This window comes from Schistocerca americana, chromosome X, assembly GCF_021461395.2.
Source record: "Schistocerca americana isolate TAMUIC-IGC-003095 chromosome X, iqSchAmer2.1, whole genome shotgun sequence".
Lineage (NCBI taxonomy): Eukaryota > Metazoa > Arthropoda > Insecta > Orthoptera > Acrididae > Schistocerca > Schistocerca americana.
The window spans coordinates 860,186,773-860,192,132 of NC_060130.1; the positions used below are offsets into that span (position 1 = coordinate 860,186,773).

Below are 5,360 nucleotides of genomic sequence, written 5' to 3' on the forward strand. Positions count from 1 at the left end.
TATGTTCAGTCACGGAATAATCGGTGAGATATTCCTTGATGGCACTGTGACCACCGAATGGTACGTGAAGGGTTTGGAAGATAGTTTCATCCCCATTATCCAAAGTGACCCTGATTTCGACAAGATGTGGTTCATACAAGACGGATCTCGATCCCATCGAAGCAGGAGAGTGTTTGCTGTCCTACAGGAGCACTCTGGGGACTGCATTCTGGCTCGGGGGTAACCAGAGGCCACTGACATGGGCCTCGATTGGCCGCCATATTCTCCGGGTCTTAACACGTGCGACTCCCTTCTGTGTGGCTATATTAAAGACAAGGTGTACAGAAATAACCCCAAAACCATTGCTTAGCTGAAAACAGCCATTCAGGAGGTCATCGACACCATCGATGTTCAGACAAATCAGCTGGTCATGCGGAATTCCACTATTCGCCTGGGTCACATCATCACCAATGGTGGCAGGCACATCGAACATATCATAACCTAAATCCGAATATCTGTAGTGACATTTACATGCTGAATAAAGTGTGTGCACGCTGTAGTTTATAACTAATTTGCGTTTTTTTTTCGCGTAGTTCAATAATTGTCATTCTGTAGTAACGACGTAACGCTCTCATGCTTACGAAAGGAACTCTTGACGAAACTCGCAGCTTATCTTCCTATCTTATCAAAATTTTCTATAACCAGTTTAGTAATGGTGTCAGACTGACCAGCAATATTCATTAATCAGTTGAACGAAAGTTTTGTAATCCATTTCAATCATGAAACAATTACAGTACGTGGGACTCTTGTACTGAATTTGAAAATGGTATCTTTTTTCCTTATAATAAGTTTTATGCGGACGTTGCACTTGTTCATTCATATTGATACTCCCGGGTATATTTTTGTTTTTCAAATTCTTAAGATATCAAGAGATGTATAGTGAAAACTACAATCAAAAAGTAACTGGTCCTTCCATCGATGTTTGCGCAATTGCAACACCATTGTGCGCGTAATGCCTCACTCAGTTTCTGACTTCATCCATCTAACGATTTATATATATTGTGAATACGATTACCTTATAGCATTTGGTCTGGATTCCCCCGAAAAACGGTGCTCTTACGTTTAATGATATTGCCCCACTAATATCGAAATTGTGAGTTTTGTATGCTAGAAAGTCATGTCTCCAGCCACAATGCTGAATGGGTATTCTGTAAGCTCATATTTTGTTCACTAAACGATAGCGGAAACCTGTATCGAATGCCTGTCGGAAGTCAAGCTATACAACGTCAATACTGACGCCATTATCTACAGCCCATTGTAGTTTATAGACGAACACATCAAGTTGCGTCTACAAAATTTCTGTCTGCTGATTCCGTGGTGATTTTTATAGAATTTTTCGCCCACCAATAATGGCCAAATTAAGCAAAATATAAAATGTGTTCACTAAATCTGTAACAAACTGACTTCAGAGACATGGGCCTCTAATCAAGAGCAACTGTGCTATGAACATTTTTGGAAACGGGAGGAACATGCTCCCTTTTTCCAATAAGCTGGAAATTTTCATTGCTCCAGCGACATACGAGAAACTAATGCTCGCAGAGGAACAAGTCTCTTAGTGGAGTTTGCGAAAAATCGCGCAGATAACCCCTCAGATCGACACGCATTTTCTGTGACTGACGATTTCACTTGCTCTTATGTTCTACTATAACTTTCCTAAGTAAGTGTAAATTCGACGTTCGTGCCATGACTGAAGTTTGGGACAATATTAGGACCTTCTACAGGGAATCAGTTTAGAAATTCGGAAAGATGTATTCTGGATATCTGTCACCTTTCGTTTTGGTACGAGAACGATCAATGATCAGATGATATTGGTCCATTTTGTGATTCGATATCATACCGCATCTCCTCTGGTTTTTTTGCCCGTGTGTTGGCCATAACTGTACGCAGTAAACGCTTGTCTCACGATTCTGCTTATGGTGATTTTGGATTGGTTTAGTTTCAGGTTCTCAATAAGACTTTGCTTTCGCTTATATCAGTGATAAATGTCTCAGCGCTATCGTGGCGTCATTCTAATATGACTGTTTCCCGAATCTCACTACTTCGCGCGGCACAAACATTTCTAAAGTGTATTTTAGAACTCCTCTGAATTTCATCTGTTGATACCCCACCATCATTCACAGAGATGATTGTTTGATCTTGATTGCTCATATCATGTACAATCTGTCAACTATCGCAAGTACTATGCAGACGTATTTTCCAACCTTTCTCAACATAAAGATTTACATTTGCAGTAACCGATTCTACAATAGCCATACTGTCCGTTACTCCTCCCCTTCTGCGTTAAATGATTAATAAATTTGAGGTCTGTCAGTTGCTAAGGGATCTAAAACGTTGATCACACGATTGGGATCTCTAACTAAGTCATATAAGTAATTTTCGGTAAGGACACTGAGAACAATCTCACAAGAATTTGTGGCGTGCTGTATTGTTTGATTTCGTGTTCTACAATTTCAGCAAGATTACAGTGAATGTAGTTACTTGAAGTTTTATTTAATCACTGTTTTTCCAGTCCAATTCAGCGCGGTGGTCTGTCACGCCAAGGGGCCCGTGTTCGATTCCCGGCTGGGTCGGAGATTTTCTCCGCTCTGGGACTAGGTGTTGTTTTACCCTTATTATCATTTCATCATCATCAGTGGAAGGCAACGTGGCAGGGCCTGCCGTAAGGTAGAACACAAAGTTTTAAGTTTCCAGGCCAATAATCGTTATTTTGTTAAAAAAATCTCCACCTGGGAGCGTGTAGCAATGTTGTCTGTCAAGCAGTGTAAATTGCATTAAGTTCATGCACAAAAGTAATCATATATAACCAGCCAACAAGTTAAATGTATGATAAATAATCCTGTCTTCGGCTTATATATTTCTGCGTTATACACGATCTTCCTTAGTCGTTCTTGAGTCGACGCTAACCAGAACTGGTCGAGAAACGCCTTCTCAAATTCGTTAAATGTTTTGCATGTTTCTGCTGCCTTCAACTCCCAGAGCGATGCATCACCGGAAATGCGTGAAACCACAAACTAGATTTACTGTTCCTCAGTCCAAGACTTTGGAGGAACACTTCTAAAGTTTGTAACAAAAACTACGGGATGTATATTCGTTTTACTCTCCTCGTTGAATATTTGGAATTGGAGGTATTTAATCAAGGTCTCTTCATGCATTAAGGTACTTAAGTGCATGGAGCTGTTGTCATTAGCAGGCGGTGTACCGACTTTATTGCAAGTATACTCTGCTTCATAATTTAGGTTTCTTGGTGAAACAAATTGCTGGGGTAATACAGGTTGATTATCGAAACTTGGTCCATGAAGCACTGAAACAGAGGTCGTTACAAAATTTTCAATGTTCTTTTGCCCTTTAGTACCAGCGCCCTCGTTGCTGTGTGCTGACATTGTTTCAATATTGTGATTTTCAGTGTTCAGTGCCTTGGCTACTTCCGTTCGGATGTGTTTCTGTTCGACGCACAAGTCGCCGAGTCATATCGAAAGACTTGCACCTGGCGAACGGTCTACACGACGGGAGGCCCTAGTCACACGACATTTATTTATTTATTTATTTGAGGGGATATCATTCTGTATTGACTAAACAGTAGCAGCCAAAGCTTTGAACAACGTTGCTAACTTACCTACTTCGGTTTGAAGATTATTCACTTGAGTTCTTATGTTTGCCAACGGTTTAATACTAAACTTCCTGGCAGATTAAAACGGTGTGCCGGACCGAGACTCGAACTCGGGACCTTTGCCTTCCTGCGAGGGCTTCTGTAAAGTTGGGAAGGTAGGAGGCGAGGTACTGCCAGAAGTAAAGCTGTGAGGACGGGACGTGAGTCGTGCTTGGGTAGCTCAGTTGGTAGAGCACTTGCCCGCGAAAGGCAAAGGTCCCGAGTTCGAGTCTCGGTCCGGCATACAGTTTTAATCTGCCAGGAAGTTTCATATCAGCGCACACTGCACTGCAGAGTGAAAATCTCATTCTGGTTTAATACTAGTTTTTATAGCATTGATTTCTTTCTAGAAATGAGTCGCAGTTGCTGTATCGCGATCAACTAATACCTGATTAATTCTCTCGACCATCTCCTTATCTGCCGGCCGCGGTGGCCGTGCGGTTCAGGCATTGCAGTCCGGAAGCGCGGGACTGCTACGGTCGCAGGTTCGAATCCTGCCTCGGGCATGGGTGTGAGTGATGTCCTTAGGTTAGTTAGGTTTAAGTAGTTCTACGTTCTAGGGGACTTCAATGAATATCCTATCACGCTTCAGCTCCCTGTGCACGCGTTTCTGTTCACGATCCTGTTGTTTCTCTGTAGCCATTTCTTGCCTACCCTTTTCCTTTTCCTGTTCCATGATATTAAACTTTTCAAATATTAATACTAGCATTCTTCTATCCAGTAGTGGCATAGCTTGAGAACTGCTAATTTCTGCCCGTTGACCGGTAGAAATATCAGCATTAACTTCTAAAGGTTTAACTGCAGGAATGTCCGTCTGTGTCGACAACTCCTCAGGTACAATTTCGCTCGGAATATCAGGTAATAAATCCTTCTCATCCAGATTCACATTATCAAGGACTTGCACTGAAGCGTGCAAAGGATGATCTATTTGAGGGTCTGATGCAGTTTCTGCATCATTTGAGGTACCGAGCATTTCGCTCTCATTTAAATCGATGGCCGAAAGAGACAACCCTCAGGAGTTGTGAAACGAACCCTGTCGTCCAGGACCGTGTGCCACAAAGAGAGCAGATTTGCCACGAGATGGGGAAATTCACAGGCGTCTATCGTGCTGAATGAAGCCTAGTCGCTGTAGTGTGCGAGTGAGACAGACGAGAATCCCACAGAAGCCAGGGAGACGTAGCAGTGTTAAATATGGCGGGCCTAAGATCGGCCATAAAGCGAAACATTTATGAAAACTATTTAATTCTGTATTAATTAAGGGAATGAAGTCACAGTAATTTTAATCTACCATTATTCATAAAACTTCATGGTGATCCCATAAAACTTGAATATTGATCATATCTATAATAGTTTAGAATTTACTGTTGAAGCACAGTTAACAAGTTTTGCAACTAAGACCTGAATGCTAAAAATCTGAAAGCTTTGGTCGACCTTAACGATCGACATTTCATATAGAAGCACATCATTAAAATTACAAATGCTGCAAATATCATCCCTGTAACTTTATTTGATTAAAATATATAGTGAATTTAAATCATCAGTATTTTCAGATAAGCTTCAGATCATCATTTCCTCCTCACAAAACACACTGAATGATGACAGCATGACACCTTATTGAATCATTAGGCAATAGAATATTTGTTGCATGGTTTAGTGCAAAATAGTTACTTTTGTT

The 5,360-nt window shown here is 41.2% G+C and overlaps 1 non-coding gene across 1 annotated transcript; it reads left to right on the plus strand.

Annotated features, from left to right (window-relative positions):
* The first annotated feature begins 3,854 nt into the window (after nucleotides 1-3,854).
* Trnas-cga lies at nucleotides 3,855-3,929 on the plus strand. The gene has a single exon. It is a non-coding gene; the product is annotated as a tRNA-Ser (tRNA).
* Nucleotides 3,930-5,360: the final 1,431 nt, after the last annotated feature.